The sequence below is a fragment of the Ranitomeya imitator genome, chromosome 3, assembly GCF_032444005.1.
Source record: "Ranitomeya imitator isolate aRanImi1 chromosome 3, aRanImi1.pri, whole genome shotgun sequence".
Classification (NCBI taxonomy): Eukaryota; Metazoa; Chordata; class Amphibia; order Anura; family Dendrobatidae; genus Ranitomeya; species Ranitomeya imitator.
In genome coordinates, this window is record NC_091284.1 from 115,192,809 (window position 1) to 115,207,238 (window position 14,430).

The window sequence follows — 14,430 nt, forward strand, 5'->3', positions numbered from 1 at the left end:
GCCCCATCACGAATGCTATACCACCGACCGACACGGTGACACAGACGAAGTTGTACACGAGCTACAAGAAGAGGTAATAGATGACCCAGTTGTTGACCCCGATTGACAGCCATTGGGGGAACAGGGTGCAGGCGGCAGCAGTTCTGAAGCGGAGGAGGAGGGGCCGCAGCAGGCATCAACATCGCAACAGGTTCCATCTGCCGAGCCCGTATCTTGCCCAAAACGCGTGGCAAAGCCAAAACCTGTTGGAGGACAGCGTGGCCATCCGGTTAAAGCTCAGTCTGCAATGCCTGAAAAGGTATCCGATGCTAGAAAGAGTGCAGTCTGGCATTTTTTTAAACAACATCCAATTGATCAGCGCAAAGTCATCTGTCAAAAATGTTCAACTACCTTAAGCAGAGGGCAGAATCTGAAAAGTCTCAATACAAGTTGCATGCATAGACATTTAACCACCATGCATTTGCAAGCTTGGACTAACTACCAAACGTCCCTTAAGGTTGTAGCACCCTCGGCCAATGAAGCTAGTCATCAACGCAACATCCCTTCCGGCAGTGTAGGGCCACCATTTTCTGCACCACCTGCCGTATCTGTGCAGGTTTCTTTGCCAGGCCAAAGCAGTCAGGGTCAGGGAATCACCAGTTTCGTAGTAGGAAACACTGCATCTAGGGCACCGGCGGCAACAATACCATCTCCCACCGTCTCTCAGTCTGCCATGTCCACCGGCACCCCCGCTAGTTCCACGATCTCCAGCTCTCCAGTCCAGCTCACCCTACATGAGACTATGGTTAGAAAAAGGAAGTACTTAGCCTCGCATCCGCGTACACAGGGTTTGAACGCCCACATAGCTAGACTAATCTCGTTAGAGATGATGCCCTACCGGTTAGTTGAAAGCGAAGCTTTCAAAGCTCTGATGGACTACGCTGTACCACGCTACGAGCTACCCAGTCGACACTTTTTTTCCAGAAAAGCCATCCCATCCCTCCACCAGCATGTTAAAGAGCGCATCGTCCATGCACTCAGGCAATCTGTGAGCACAAAGGTGCACCTGACAACAGATGCATGGACCAGTAGGCATGGCCAGGAACGTTACGTGTCCATCATGGCACACTGGGTGAATGTTGTGGATGCAGGGTCCACAGGGGACAGCAAGTTTGGGACAGTTCTGCCTAGCCCACGGTCTAGGAAACAGTTGGCTGTAGCCGTTCGCACCCCCTCCTCCTCCTCCTCCTGCAGAAGTGAGAGCTCGTCCACAGACCGCAGTCGCACAACCACTCCATCCGCAGCTGCCACTGTTGCACACCAGGTCTCCCATTATGGGGCAGCTACTGGCAAACGTCAGCAGGCTGTATTGGCTATGAAGTGTTTGGGCGACAACAGACACACCGCGGAAGTTCTGTCCGAGTTCTTGCAGAAAGAAACGCAGTCGTGGCTGGGCACTGTAGATCTTGAGGCAGGCAAGGTAGTGAGTGATAACGGAAGGAATTTCATGGCTGCCATCTCCCTTTCCCAACTGAAACACATTCCTTGCCTGGCTCACACCTTAAACCTGGTGGTGCAGTGCTTCCTGAAAAGTTATCCGGGGTTATCCGACCTGCTCCTCAAAGTGCGTGGACTTTGCTCACATATCCGCCGTTCGCCCGTACACTCCAGCTGTATGCAGACCTATCAGCGTTCTTTGAACCTTCCCCAGCATCGCCTAATCATAGACGTTGCAACAAGGTGGAACTCAACACTGCACATGCTTCAGAGACTGTGCGAACAGAGGCGGGCTGTTATGTTTTTGTGGGAGGATACACATACACGGGCAGGCAGTAGGATGGCAGACATGGAGTTGTCAGGTGTGCAGTGGTCGAAGATTCAAGACATGTGTCAAGTCCTTCAGTGTTTTGAGGAATGCACACAGCTGGTTAGTGCAGACAACGCCATAATAAGCATGAGCATCCCCCTAATGCGTCTGCTGATGCAAAGTTTGACGCACATAAAGGATCAGGCGTCTGCAGCTGAGGAAGAGGAAAGCCTTGATGACAGTCAGCCATTGTCTGGCCAGGGCAGTGTACAGGACGAGGTAGCGGGCAAAGAGGAGGAGGAGGACGAGGAGGATGATGGGGATGATTATATTTTTAATGAGGAAGCTTTTCCGGGGCCACTGGAAATTGTTGGCGCGGCAAGGCCGGGTTCTGGTTTTTTGAGGGACACAAGTGACGTGGATTTGCCTGAAACTGCCCCTCAACCAAGCACAACCGCAGATTTGAGAACAGGAACTTTGGCCCACATGGCGGATTATGCCTTACGTATCCTCAAAAGGGACACACGCATTACTAAAATGATGAACGATGACGATTACTGGTTTGCCTGCCTCCTTGATCCTCGCTATAAAGGCAAATTGCAAAATATAATGCCACATGAGAACTTGGAACTAATATTAGCAACCAAACAATCAACTCTTGTTGACCGTTTGCTTCTGGCATTCCCTGCACACAGCGCCCGTGATCGTTCTCACACGAGCTGCAGGGGCCAGCAGACCAGAGGTGTTAGAGGGGCAGAAATCAGAAGTGGCGTTGGCCAGAGGGGTTTTCTGACCAGGTTGTGGAGTGATTTTGCTATGACCGCAGACAGGACAGGTACTGCAGCATCAATTCAAAGTGACAGGAGACAACATTTGTCCAGTATGGTTACAAACTATTTTTCATCCCTTATCGACGTTCTCCCTCAACCGTCATTCCCATTTGATTACTGGGCATCCAAATTAGACACCTGGCCAGAATTGGCAGAATATGCATTGCAGGAGCTTGCTTGCCCGGCAGCTAGTGTCCTATCAGAAAGAGTATTCAGTGCTGCAGGTTCAATACTAACAGAAAAAAGGACTCGTCTGGCTACCCAAAATGTAGATGATCTAACCTTCATTAAAATGAACCACAACTGGATTTCGAAATCTTTTGCCCCACCTTGCCCGGCTGACACCTAGCTTTCCTATGAAAAGGTCTTGCCTGTGGACTATTCTGAATGACTTTTCCAATCTCGTAATTTTCTGCACCTGATTGTCCAGCATATGACATGTTTACACCTCACTAAATGGCCAAACTCCCCACACGGGGCCGTGGTATCGCCACTTGGCGCCAGCACCCGTGAGAGTGCTGTTTGTCTAAAGAGGTGGGTGTGCCCGCTTTTGGTCGACGGCACTGCCACTGGGTCCCTCATAGTACAATAAAGTGTCTCTGGCGGTGGTGGTGCGCACCCAACATCAGACACACCGTTGTAATATTAGGGGCCCTGGGCCTGTACCGCCGGCCACAAGACAGTTCCGCCCCCCCCAGCTCAAACAGTGCTCTACCACTTGCAAAATTATCTCTCACAGCTCCACCAATGTTTAGTCTATGCGCTGACATCCTTCAATGCCTGGCACTGACAATACCATTGTATTGACATTTTTGTTATATTAGGCCTTCGAAGCCTGTCTGCGGTCCCTCCTTCCACTAGGCCTCCACTGACCATTGTACTGCTGCCCGTGAACCCCTGGAACCAATTTTAAATTGCCAACAGCCCTATTTTTTTATGTTAGGCCTTCGAAGCCTGTCTGCGGTCCCTCCTTCCACTAGGCCTCCACTGACCATTGTACTGCTGCCCTTGTACCACTGGAACCAATTTTAAATTGCCAACAGCCCTATTTTTTTATGTTAGGCCTTCGAAGCCTGTCTGCGGTCCCTCCTTCCACTAGGCCTCCACTGACCACACCACTGCTGCCCGTGTACCCACGGAACCAATTTAAAATTGCCTACAGCCATGTGTTATTATGTTAGGGCCTTTGATGCCTGTCTGCGGTCACTCCTTCCACTAGGCCTCCACTGACCACACCACTGCTGCCCGTGTACCCCTGGAACCAATTTAAATTTGCCTACAGCCAGCCCAATTTTTTTATTTTAGGCCTTTGATGCCTGTCTGCGGTCAGTTCTTTCTACTACTACTACACTGACCAGGCCACTGCTGCCCGTGTTCCCCTGGAACCAATTTAAAATTGCCAACAGCAATGTGTTTTTATGTTAGGCCTTCGATGCCTGTCTGCGGTCACTCCTTCCACTAGGCCTCCACTGACCACACCACTGCTGCCCGTGTACCCCTGGAACCAATTTAAAATTGCCTACAGCCAGCCCAATTTTTTTATTTTAGGCCTTCGATGCCTGTCTGCGGTCCGTTCTTTCTACTACTACTACACTGACCAGGCCACTGCTGCCCGTGTTCCCCTGGAACCAATTTAAAATTGCCAACAGCAATGTGTTATTATGTTAGGCCTTCGATGCCTGTTTGCGGTCACTCCTTCCACTAGGCCTCCACTGACCACACCACTGCTGCCCGTGTACCCACAGAACCAATTTTAAATTGCCTACAGCCATCTGTTATTATGTTAGGCCTTCGAAGCGTTGCTGCGGTCCTTCCTTCCAATAGTTCTCCACTGACCAGACCAATGCTGGCCGTGTACCCCTGGAACCCAGCTGAAAGTGCATGTAGCCTCCTTTTTTTCTTTGTTTTATATTTAGAAAGCCCAGATGAACTACGCTATGCAACGGTTCAAGCTACCCAGTCGACATTTCTTTTGCGAGAAAAGCCATCCCAGCCCTCCACCGGCATGAAAAAGTCTGCATTGTCATAGCACTCAGGCAATCAAACAGTAGAAAGGTGCACCTGACAAGAGACGCATGGACCAGTAGGCATGTCCACAAAAAGTTACGTGTCCATTACGGCGCACTGGGTTAATGTGTTGGATGCATGGTCCACAGGGGACAGCCTACAAAGTCTGTCTGCAGTCCCTAATTCCAATTTTCCTCCGCTGACCACACCACTGCTGCCCGTGTACCCCTGGAACCAATTTTACAGTGTCTACAGCCTAATTTTGTTATGTTAGGCCTACTACGCCTGTCTGCGGTCCCTCCTTCCAATACTCGTCCACTGACCACACCACTGCTGCCCGTGGACCCCTGGAACCTATTTTTAATTGCATAGAGCATCCTTTTTTTAATAGTAGGCGTACAAAGTCTGTCTGCGGTCCACTATTGAAATTGTCCTCCACTGCCCAGAGCACTGCTGCTTGTGTACCCCTGTAACTTTTTTAAGCTGCAGTGAGTCACATTTTTGGTTTAAGTCCTACTACCTGTGTCTGTCTGCGCCACTCAATTCAGCTGTGTTCCTTTGAAAAAAGCTGAGCGTCAATAGTCTTGTTTTCAGCCTCTAGGAATTTTAAAACTGCATTGGGGGTACAACTTTGGTAGGGCCTACTAACGGTGTCTGCCTCCCCAAGGTGTGCCCCAGGTTTCCTCGCCATTGCTTCGATCTTAATGCTCTCGTTTAGTAGTTGTTGGAAACTACACTGCATTAGGCCTACAAATTGGGTATGGGGTGTAGAGAGATGGTGTGTTCCACTCCAAGGTGTTCCCCAGGTTTCCTCTCCATTGCTTTGATCTTCATGCTCTCGTTTAGTAGTTGTTGGAAACTACACTGCATTAGGCCTACAAATTGGGTATGGAGTGTAGAGAGATGGTGTGTTCCACTCCAAGGTGTTCTCCAGGTTGCCTTTCCTAAGCTTCGATCTTCCGGCTCTCGTTTAGTAGTTGTTGGAAACTACACTGCATTAGGCCTACAAATTGGGTATGGGGTGTAGAGAGATGGTGTGTTCCACTCCAAGGTGTTCTCCAGGTTGCCTTTCCTGAGCTTCGATCTTCCGGCTCTCGTTTAGTAGTTGTTGGAAACTACGCTGCATTAGGCCTACAAATTGGGTATGGGGTGTAGAGAGATGGTGTGTTCCACTCCAAGATGTTCCCCAGGTTTCCTCTCCATTGCTTTGATCTTCATGCTCTCGTTTAGTAGTTGTTGGAAACTACACTGCATTAGGCCTACAAATTGGGTATGGGGTGTAGAGAGATGGTGTGTTCCACTCCAAGGTGTTCTCCAGGTTGCCTTTCCTGAGCTTCGATCTTCCGGCTCTCGTTTAGTAGTTGTTGGAAACTACACTGCATTAGGCCTACAAATTGGGTATGGGGTGTAGAGAGATGGTGTGTTCCACTCCAAGGTGTTCTCCAGGTTGCCTTTCCTGAGCTTCGATCTTCCGGCTCTCGTTTAGTAGTTGTTGGAAACTACACTGCATTAGGCCTACAAATTGGGTATGGGGTGTAGAGAGATGGTGTGTTCCACTCCAAGGTGTTCCCCAGGTTTCCTCTCCATTGCTTTGATCTTCATGCTCTCGTTTAGTAGTTGTTGGAAACTACACTGCATTAGGCCTACAAATTGGGTATGTGGTGTAGAGAGATGGTGTGTTCCACTCCAAGGTGTTCTCCAGGTTGCCTTTCCTGAGCTTCGATCTTCCGGCTCTCGTTTAGTAGTTGTTGGAAACTACGCTGCATTAGGCCTACAAATTGGGTATGGGGTGTAGAGAGATGGTGTGTTCCACTCCAAGGTGTTCTCCAGGTTGCCTTTCCTGAGCTTCGATCTTCCGGCTCTCGTTTAGTAGTTGTTGGAAACTACGCTGCATTAGGCCTACAAATTGGGTATGGGGTGTAGAGACGGTGTGTTCAACTCCAAGGTGTTCCCCAGATTTCCTCTCCATTGCTTCAATCTTAATGCTCTCGTTTAGTAGTTGTTGGAAACTACACTGCATTAGGCCTACAAATTGGGTATGGGGTGTGGAGACGGTGTCTTCCACTCCAAGGTGTTCTCCAGGTTGCCTTTCCTGAGCTTCTATCTTCAGGCTCTTGTTAAATAGTGGTTAAATGTAACAACTGCATTTGGCGTACTAGTTGGTTTGGGGCCTACTAACAGTGTCTGCCGCTCCTTGCTGTTCTCCTGGTTTCCTGTCCTGAAATTCCATTTTCAGGCTCTCGTTAAGTAGTTGTTAATGTTAGACTGCATTTGGCCTACTAGTTGGGTTGGGGCCTACTATCGGTGTCTGCCACTCCTTGCTGTTCTTCTCCACTGAACAAAGCTGTGCCGCCTGTTTACTACGGTTGCCAATTTTGAACTGCATTTCGACTACTTACTGATTTTGGCCTATCCTCTGTGTCAGCCTCTCATTCCAGTTGTCCTCCACTGCAATGCCCCCTGGTTAGTCCTGTGTTACCAATTTTGAACTGCATTTAGCCAACTTTATTCTTTGGGCCTATATCTGTGTTTCCTCCTCATCCTGCCCATTGCCCAGCCAGTGATAGATGAGTCTGCTGGTACATTGACCCATAACGCAACATTCCCCGTGCACGCTACACAACAAGATTGTGACCCTGCTGAAAGTCAGGTTCCTCTTCCCGCATACCATACCACCTTACACGGGGACAAAGAGGAAGGTGCAGATGAAAGTGCAGGTTCCTTCATCAGGTAGGGGAAGGAATACTAGTTGGCGACGTCACTGGCACAGGGCCTCTCATAGTACGCAAAAGTGTTGCTGCCGGTGGGAGGCGCCCCCGCCGTGCAAACACACCGCTGTACTTTGAGGGGCCCTGTGCCAGTGCCAATGCCAACGAGTGGGCCCCCCCTGCTTGCTCAGGATCACAGCACTTGCAAAGTTGAAATACTTACCTCTCCCTGCTCCACTGCCGTGACGTGGTCCAGATTTCCTGGGCCCACTAATTACTTGAACCAGCCCTACCCCCCACAACTTTAGCCAAATGACCCCCAATTTCAAATGCCTTCCAATTATTATAAGCTAAATTACAATTGACAAGCTTCTGTAACAAGAATGGATGTTTTTGCCATTAAAATGGGCAGTGTAGGTGTTTTCCTGGCCTCCACTCACTGCCGACTATGCTCCCCCATTGACTTGCATTGGGTTTCGTGTTTCGGGCGATACCCGACTTTTCGCCATAATCGGCCGATTCCACTCTACTCGACTTCTAAGATAGTCGGGTTTCGCGAAACACGACTCGACTCTAAAAAGGTCAAGGTCGCTCAACCCTAGTCGCCGGTTCTATCAGGGCCAAGACTCGTCATTAAGCAAAAGTTTTTAGAATAACTGAAGTAGTTCCACCTCCATCCACCCTTGTTATGGGATGCTGTTACCCTGTACTTGGGTGGATGTTTGTTTAGTGTTTATACACATAATGTATTGAATTGAGAAATAGCTGGAACAAAATCTGATGTTATCCAGTAACTTATCTTTATTGATAAATATAGTTGTATTTCCATTTGAAGTTAACTCATAACAAAGCGCCATGAACACTTCTTGCCAACAGATTGCATGTTATCTGCTTTTTACTATACAAATTTCCTCTTTAGCGAGGAACAGGACTAGAACTCTAGTGCCACCCATTGGAAGTAGCAATCAATATCAACCCTTTAACAAGCCTTGTCATATAACTTAGGATAAAAGCCAAACAAGAATCTCAATTTGCAGACACAGTGTGTCTGGGTATTGTGCCTTATTTGTACAAATTATGAAATCTGTTTTGGCTGGGTGAGAGGCTCAAGACTGATATTTAAGGGGTGACATTTCTCCTTGTGGAGAGTGACATACCAGCTCTGGCATGTCATAGTAAGACATTCTCCTCTGGAATCAGATCTCATATTTTGCACTTACATAGATAATACCCTAATTATTCTGGTTTGGCTTTTATCCTATGTCATATGGCAAGGCTCGTTAAATTGTCAATTTTGACTTTTAGGATTGCTACTTCCAATAGGTGGCACTAGAGTTTTAGTCCTTTTCCTCTCTCAAGAGGCAATTTGCACATTTAATTTCCCAGTGGAGCCATAATGGCTTAGCTTACAAGGCTCCTCACTCTGAAATGCTGGGCCTGACTCGTCACTCTCCACAAGGACAAACATTATCCCTTAGATCCCAACTTTTCACTGACACTTCCCTAGTTACAAATCCCTAGTTAGACCGCACATGGAGTACTGTGTCCAGTTTTGGGCACCGGTGCTCAGGAAGGATATAATGGAACTAGAGAGAGTACAAAGGAGGGCAACAAAATTAATAAAGGGGATGGGAGGACTACAATACCCAGATAGATTAGCGAAATTAGGATTATTTAGTCTAGAAAAAAGACGACTGAGGGGCGATCTAATAACCATGTATAAGTATATAAGGGGACAATACAAATATCTCGCTGAGGATCTGTTTATACCAAGGAAGGTGACGGGCACAAGGGGGCATTCTTTGCTTCTGGAGGAGAGAAGGTTTTTCCACCAACATAGAAGAGGATTCTTTACTGTTAGGGCAGTGAGAATCTGGAATTGCTTGCCTGAGGAGGTGGTGATGGCGAACTCAGTCGAGGGGTTCAAGAGAGGCCTGGATGTCTTCCTGGAGCAGAACAATATTGTATCAAACAATTATTAGGTTCTGTAAAAGGACGTAGATCTGGGGATTTATTATGACGGAATATAGGCTGAACTGGATGGACAAATGTCTTTTTTCGGCCTTACTAACTATGTTACTATGTTACTATGTTACTTTAAACAGGTAGTTATGTGTGTTTGTGTGGTCAAGGTACTTGCAGCCTATGAGACGATGAAACGGAAGAGAAGCTGCCACTAGAAATGTCTGACAGCGTATTTATTCTCTCTCCCCAATCAAAAAGCACAATTGGCCAAATGGAATGTGAATATGCATAAATGTCAGCCAAGAAACTGTTGAGATAAAACATCATAAACCACATCAACATCACGTTGGTAAGAGGCATTACAATGACACCCCCTAATTACTCGCAATCTTGTACATGTATTCACAGTGACATGGTTGGATTTCTTGTGTGAGTGCTTGCAGCTTGTTGATGACTAGAGTTGAGCGACCTTGACCTTTTTAGAGTCGAGCCGGGTTTCGCGAAACCCGACTATCTCAAAAGTCGGGTCGAGTGAAATCGGCCGATTATGACGTAAAGTCGGGATCGACCGAAACACGAAACCCAATGCAAGTCAATGGGGCAGCATAGTCGGCAGTGAGTGGGGGCCAGGAAAACACCTAGAGTGCCCATTTTAATGTCAAAACCATCCATTCTTCTTAATGAAGCTTGTCAAGCGTAATTTACCTTATAATAATTGTAAGGCATTTGAAATTGGGGGTCATTTGGCTAAAGTTGTGGTGGGTAGGGCTGGTTCAAGTAATTAGTGGGCCCAGGAAATCTGGACCACGTCACGGCAGTGGAGCAGGGAGAGGTAAGTATTTCAACTTTGCAAGTGCTGTGAACCTGAGCAAGCAGGGGGGGCCCACTCGTTGGCATTGGCACTGGCACAGGGCCCCTCAAAGTACAGCGGTGTGTTTGCACGGCGGGGGCGCCTCCCACCGGCAGCAACACTTTTGCGTACTATGAGAGGCCCTGTGCCAGTGACGTCGCCAACTAGTATTCCTCCCCCCACCTGATGAAGGAATCTGCACTTTCATCTGCACCTTCCTCTTTGTCCCCGTGTAAGGTGGTATGGTATGTGGGAAGAGCAACCTGACTTTCAGCAGGGTCACAATGTTGTTGTATAGCGTGCACGGGGAATGTTGCGTTATGGGTCAATGTACCAGCAGACTCATCTATCACTGGCTGGGCAATGGGCAGGATGAGGAGGAAACACAGATATAGGCCCAAAGAATAAAGTTGGCTAAATGCAGTTCAAAATTGGTAACACAGGAATAACCAGGGGGCATTGCAGTGGAGGACAACTGGAATGAGAGGCTGACACAGAGAGTAGGCCCAAATCAGTAAGTAGTCGAAATGCAGTTCAAAATTGGCAACCGTAGTAAACAGGCGGCACAGCTTTGTTCAGTGGAGGAGAACAGCAAGGAGTGGCAGACACCGATAGTAGGCCCCAACCCAACTAGTAGGCCAAATGCAGTCTAACATTAACAACTACTTAACGAGCGCCTGAAAACGGAATTTCAGGACAGGAAACCAGGAGAAAAGCAAGGAGTGGCAGACACCGATAGTAGGCCCCAAACCAACTAGTACGCCAAATGCAGTTGTTCCGTTTAACCACAATTTAATGAGAGCCTGAAGATAGAAGTTCAGGAAAGGCAACCTGGAGAACACCTTGGAGTGGAACACACCATCTCTCTACACCCCATACCCAATTTGTAGGCCTAATGCAGTGTAGTTTCCAACAACTACTAAACGAGAGCCGGAAGATCGAAGCTCAGGAAAGGCAACCTGGAGAACACCTTGGAGTGGAACACACCATCTCTCTACACCCCATACCCAATTTGTAGGCCTAATGCAGCGTAGTTTCCAACAACTACTAAACGAGAGCCGGAAGATCGAAGCTCAGGAAAGGCAACCTGGAGAACACCTTGGAGTGGAACACACCATCTATCTACACCCCATACCCAATTTGTAGGCCTAATGCAGTGTAGTTTCCAAGAACTACTAAACGAGAGCCGGAAGATCGAAGCTCAGGAAAGGCAACCTGGAGAACACCTTGGAGTGGAACACACCATCTCTCTACACCCCATACCCAATTTGTAGGCCTAATGCAGCGTAGTTTCCAACAACTACTAAACGAGAGCCGGAAGATCGAAGCTCAGGAAAGGCAACCTGGAGAACACCTTGGAGTGGAACACACCATCTCTCTACACCCCATACCCAATTTGTAGGCCTAATGCAGTGTAGTTTCCAACAACTACTAAATGAGAGCCGGAAGATCGAAGCTCAGGAAAGGCAACCTGGAGAACACCTTGGAGTGGAACACACCATCTCTCTACACCCCATACCCAATTTGTAGGCCTAATGCAGCGTAGTTTCCAACAACTACTAAACGAGAGCATGAAGATCGAAGCATTGGCGAGGAAACCTGGGGAACACCTTGGAGTGGAACACACCATCTCTCTACACCCCATACCCAATTTGTAGGCCTAATGCAGTGTAGTTTCCAACAACTACTAAACGAGAGCCGGAAGATCGAAGCTCAGGAAAGGCAACCTGGAGAACACCTTGGAGTGGAACACACCATCTCTCTACACCCCATACCCAATTTGTAGGCCTAATGCAGCGTAGTTTCCAACAACTACTAAATGAGAGCCGGAAGATCGAAGCTTAGGAAAGGCAACCTAGAGAACACCTTGGAGTGGAACACACCATCTCTCTACACCCCATACCCAATTTGTAGGCCTAATGCAGCGTAGTTTCCAACAACTACTAAATGAGAGCCGGAAGATCGAAGCTCAGGAAAGGCAACCTGGAGAACACCTTGGAGTGGAACACACCATCTCTCTACACCCCATACCCAATTTGTAGGCCTAATGCAGTGTAGTTTCCAAGAACTACTAAACGAGAGCCGGAAGATCGAAGCTCAGGAAAGGCAACCTGGAGAACACCTTGGAGTGGAACACACCATCTCTCTACACCCCATACCCAATTTGTAGGCCTAATGCAGCGTAGTTTCCAACAACTACTAAATGAGAGCCGGAAGATCGAAGCTCAGGAAAGGCAACCTGGAGAACACCTTGGAGTGGAACACACCATCTCTCTACACCCCATACCCAATTTGTAGGCCTAATGCAGTGTAGTTTCCAACAACTACTAAACGAGAGCCAGAAGATCGAAGCTCAGGAAAGGCAACATGGAGAACACCTTGGAGTGGAACACACCATCTCTCTACACCCCATACCCAATTTGTAGGCCTAATGCAGCGTAGTTTCCAACAACTACTAAACGAGAGCCGGAAGATCGAAGCTCAGGAAAGGCAACCTGGAGAACACCTTGGAGTGGAACACACCATCTCTCTACACCCCATACCCAATTTGTAGGCCTAATGCAGCTTAGTTTCCAACAACTACTAAACGAGAGCCGGAAGATCGAAGCTCAGGAAAGGCAACCTGGAGAACACCTTGGAGTGGAACACACCATCTCTCTACACCCCATACCCAATTTGTAGGCCTAATGCAGTGTAGTTTCCAAGAACTACTAAACGAGAGCCGGAAGATCGAAGCTCAGGAAAGGCAACCTGGAGAACACCTTGGAGTGGAACACACCATCTCTCTACACCCCATACCCAATTTGTAGGCCTAATGCAGCGTAGTTTCCAACAACTACTAAACGAGAGCCGGAAGATCGAAGCTCAGGAAAGGCAACCTGGAGAACACCTTGGAGTGGAACACACCATCTCTCTACACCCCATACCCAATTTGTAGGCCTAATGCAGTGTAGTTTCCAAGAACTACTAAACGAGAGCCGGAAGATCGAAGCTCAGGAAAGGCAACCTGGAGAACATCTTGGAGTGGAACACACCATCTCTCTACACCCCATACCCAATTTGTAGGCCTAATGCAGCGTAGTTTCCAACAACTACTAAACGAGAGCATGAAGATCGAAGCATTGGCGAGGAAACCTGGGGAACACCTTGGAGTGGAACACACCATCTCTCTACACCCCATACCCAATTTGTAGGCCTAATGCAGCGTAGTTTCCAACAACTACTAAACGAGAGCCGGAAGATCGAAGCTCAGGAAAGGCAACCTGGAGAACACCTTGGAGTGGAACACACCATCTCTCTACACCCCATACCCAATTTGTAGGCCTAATGCAGCGTAGTTTCCAACAACTACTAAACGAGAGCCGGAAGATCGAAGCTCAGGAAAGGCAACCTGGAGAACACCTTGGAGTGGAACACACCATCTCTCTACACCCCATACCCAATTTGTAGGCCTAATGCAGTGTAGTTTCCAACAACTACTAAACGAGAGCATGAAGAACAAAGCAATGGAGAGGAAACCTGGGGAACACCTTGGAGTGGAACACACCATCTCTCTACACCCCATACCCAATTTGTAGGCCTAATGCAGTGTAGTTTACAACAACTACTAAACGAGAGCATGAAGATCGAAGCATTGACGAGGAAACCTGGGGAACACCTTGGAGTGGAACACACCATCTCTCTACACCCCATATCCAATTTGTAGGCCTAATGCAGCGTAGTTTCCAACAACTACTAAACGAGAGCCGGAAGATCGAAGCTCAGGAAAGGCAACCTGGAGAACACCTTGGAGTGGAACACACCATCTCTCTACACCCCATACCCAATTTGTAGGCCTAATGCAGTGTAGTTTCCAACAACTACTAAACGAGAGCCGGAAGATCGAAGCTCAGGAAAGGCAACCTGGAGAACACCTTGGAGTGGAACACACCATCTCTCTACACCCCATACCCAATTTGTAGGCCTAATGCAGCGTAGTTTCCAACCACTACTAAACGAGAGCATGAAGATCGAAGCATTGGCGAGGAAACCTGGGGAACACCTTGGAGTGGAACACACCATCTCTCTACACCCCATACCCAATTTGTAGGCCTAATGCAGCGTAGTTTCCAACAACTACTAAACGAGAGCATGAAGATCGAAGCATTGGCGAGGAAACCTGGGGAACACCTTGGAGTGGAACACACCATCTCTCTACACCCCATACCCAATTTGTAGGCCTAATGCAGCGTAGTTTCCAACAACTACTAAACGAGAGCCGGAAGATCGAAGCTCAGGAAAGGC